General features: G+C 43.0%; 1 non-coding gene across 1 annotated transcript; it reads left to right on the top strand.

Moving 5' to 3' along the window:
- The first annotated feature begins 814 nt into the window (after positions 1 to 814).
- On the top strand, positions 815 to 928 carry LOC140318777 (U5 spliceosomal RNA). Its single transcript, XR_011917922.1, has one exon. It is a non-coding gene; the product is annotated as a U5 spliceosomal RNA (small nuclear RNA).
- Positions 929 to 3,639: the final 2,711 nt, after the last annotated feature.

The following is a 3,639-nucleotide window of genomic DNA, read 5'->3' as shown; positions in this document are numbered from 1 at the left end:
ATCTAAAGAGAGAAGATGGGTTTTTAACAAAATCCACACAAGAGATGATTGAAACTCTACATACCTTTTATAGTAACATGTACAAAGAGAAACCAGTGCACTTGGAAACATCGGCAGAAATTTTAAAATTCGTTGACAAAACCGTAAAAGAGAATGCACACTTGACACAGGATTTTACTGCTTTAGAGTTAAAAAAATGCCTAACAGGTTTTAAGAGAAGTCGAGCTCCGGGTTTAGACGGGCTTCCTGCAGAATTCTATCTGACCTTTTGGGACCTTTTATCATCAGATATTTTAGATGTTTTTAAAGATTTTGAAAAACTCGACCGACTTCCTGACAATTTTAGAGTGGGAATAGTGACTCTACTTTATCAAAAAAATGATAAGACTGACCTAAAGAATTGGAGACCCATCACACTTTTAAACTTTGACTGTAAACTTTTTTAGTCTAAAGGTTTTAGCGACACGGATTTCCTCTGTTTTAGAGGAGGTAATTCACCCAGACCAGGCTTGTGCCATCTATGGGAGACAACTCACCGACAGCCTCGTACTGATTCGAGACATCATTGATTACGCTAGAGACAGAAACACCCGGCTTGTCATCTTAAATTTAGACTTTGAAAAAGCTTTTGATCGGGTCTCGCATCAATATCTCTTTCAGGTGTTGCAGCCATCGAATAGGGCCCGATTGTTCCTACTTGGTCAGCCGAGGAGCAAGGGGGGGAGAAAAAGCGTCTCAACCAAGCAAAGCTCACCATGGGGAAGGTGGCTATGCCAACTAGCCTGATGCCCTGCTCCCGCAGTGACGGATAATCGTACTCTGGTTTCTCTTCATAACGTACAAGTCTTTGGCCTTTTACTAAAGACTTCCGTGGAGAGCAGCACTAATGAGTTGTTTCTATTTTTGGCAGGCTTTACCTTTGCGGGTGAAGCCCTTTCTGTATGTGCAAAAGAAATCTTGTTACTGTGCAGAGTGACTTCTCTGAGTAGAGTCGCCTTACTTGTTGCGACTGTGCCGATGTTCGAAGCTGGAGTGCAAAGTTGTTGCTTGAATGGTGCTCGCTGGAGCGTGCGGGAGTGCAAAGTTATACCATTTAAAAGGGCTGAAGAGTGCTCAGTGCAGCGGGTGGGCGGAGAAGCAAAGTGACACTCTGGCCACCTATGGCCATAAAAAGAACACCGCTACAAGTGCGCAATGTGCCAGGAAGGGCCCTCGGACGTGAACCAGTGGACAGTTATCGCTTCTCGGCCTTTTGGCTGAGATCAAGTGTACCGAAAATAAGCTCTATTTTACGAGTTATGCACGAATTCGGATTCCTTAACTCAAACCAAGTTAAGACTGCTTTGTCCTTCATATTTATTCATGTCTAATCAAGTTTCAACGATAAACAACGTTGTACTTTGTAGAATGAGAAAGAACTTCTTCAGCAATAAGCATCTCTTGACATATGACGAAATACAGATTTTGCAATAATATTAATTCCTTCTATCAGCCTGACTTAAAACTGTTTGTTCTCCTTATTTATCCACTTCAATTCAAGTTTATACAATAAAAAAAATTTGTAGTTTGAGAAAGAACAACTTATTCTTCAGCAATCAGTATAAAAAGAGGGTAAGAAAAGGTGAAAATGCCAACCATACATCACTAAAAGGTGGAGCGGAAGTATTCGGCTGCAAGTAGGTTTGAATGTTCGACCATAATTTGTAAAAAGCGGGTAAGAAAAGGTTCGAATGACCGACTAAATATCAACAAAAGTGGGGGCGGAGGTCTACGGATGCAAGTGGGTGTGAATATCCCACCATGCAAGTATGGTGGAGAGGAAGCTGTGAATGGCCGACCATAGTAAAAAGCGAGTGAGAAAAGGTGCGAATGTCAAACCATACATGATCAAAACAGGGAGCGGAGGTGTTTGGCTGCGACAAGGTGTGAATGTCCACCCATAATTAATGAAAAGCGGGCAACAAGTAGGTTCGAATGCCCAACCATACATCACTAAAAGGTGGAGCGGAAGTATTCGGCTGCAAGTAGGTTTGAATGTTCGACCATAATTTGTAAAAAGCGGGTAAGAAAAGGTTCGTATGACCGACTAACTATCAACAAAAGTGGGGGCGGAGGTCTTCGGATGCAAGTGGGTGTGAATATCCCACCATGCAAGTATGGTGGAGAGGAAGCTGTGAATGGCCGACCATAGTAAAAAGCGGGTGAGAAAAGGTGCGAATGTCAAACCATACATGATCAAAACAGGGAGCGGAGGTGTTTGGCTGCGACAAGGTGTGAATGTCCACCCATAATTAATGAAAAGCGGGCTACAAGTAGGTTCGAATGCCCAACCATACATCATCAAAAGCCGGAGTGGATGTGTTCGGCTACAATAAGGTTTGAATGTCTGACCATAGTTTGTAAAAAGCGGGTAAGAAAAGGTTCGAATACCCGAACATACACCATCAAAGGAGGGAGCGGAGGTGTTCCGCTGTAAGAAGGTGTGAATGTCCGACCATAATTGGTAAAAAGCGGGTAAGAAAAGGTTCAAATATCCGACTCTACACAATCAATAGCGGGAGCGGAGTTGTTCGGCTACTAAAAGGTGTGAAAGTCCAACCATGGTTTGTAAAAAGCGGGTAAGAAAAGGTGCGAATGCCCGACAATGTATGATCAAAAGAGGGAGCGGAGGTTTTCGGCTGAAAGAAGGTCTGAATGTCCAACCATAATTTGTAAAAACCGGGGAAGAAAAGGCTCGAAAACCCGACTGTACACCATCAAAAACTGGAGCGGAGGTGTTCAGCTGCAAGAAGGTCTGAATATCCATCAATAATTGCTAGAAAACATGAAAGAAAATTTTCGAATATCAAACCGCACATGATCATAAGCTGGAGAGGTGTTCAGCTGCAAGAAGGTGTGAATGTCCACCCATAATTACTGAAAAATGGGTAAGAAAAGGTGCGAATGCCCAACCATACATCATCAAAAGCAAGAGTGGATGTGTTCGGCTACAAGAAGGTTTGAATGTCCGACCATAGTTTGTAAAAAGCGGGTAAGAAAAGGTTCGAATACCCGAACATACACCATCAAAGGAGGGAGCGGAGGTGTTCCGCTGTAAGAAGGTGTGAATGTCCGACCATAATTGGTAAAAAGCGGGTAAGAAAAGGTTCAAATATCCGACTCTACACAATCAATAGCGGGAGCGGAGTTGTTCGGCTACTAAAAGGTGTGAAAGTCCAACCATGGTTTGTAAAAAGCGGGTAAGAAAAGGTGCGAATGCCCGACAATGTATGATCAAAAGAGGGAGTGCAGGTTTTCGGCTGAAAGAAGGTCTGAATGTCCAACCATAATTTGTAAAAACCGGGGAAGAAAAGGCTCGAAAACCCGACTGTACACCATCAAAAGCTGGAGCGGAGGTGTTCAGCTGCAAGAAGGTCTGAATGTCCATCAATAATTGCTAGAAAACATGAAAGAAAATTTTCGAATATCAAACCGCACATGATCATAAGCTGGAGAGGAGGTGTTCAGCTGCAAGAAGGTGTGAATGTCCACCCATAATTACTGAAAAATGGGTAAGAAAAGGTGCGAATGCCCAACCATACATCATCAAAAGCAAGAGTGGATGTGTTCGGCTACAAGAAGGTTTGAATGTCCGACCAT

The sequence above is a fragment of the Leuresthes tenuis genome, unplaced genomic scaffold, assembly GCF_036924035.1.
Source record: "Leuresthes tenuis unplaced genomic scaffold, fLeuTen1.0.hap1 SCAF_11, whole genome shotgun sequence".
NCBI classification, from domain to species: domain Eukaryota; kingdom Metazoa; phylum Chordata; class Actinopteri; order Atheriniformes; family Atherinopsidae; genus Leuresthes; species Leuresthes tenuis.
The sequence above is the reverse complement of the archived record's forward strand: the minus strand, read 5'-3'. Positions and strand labels throughout refer to the sequence as shown.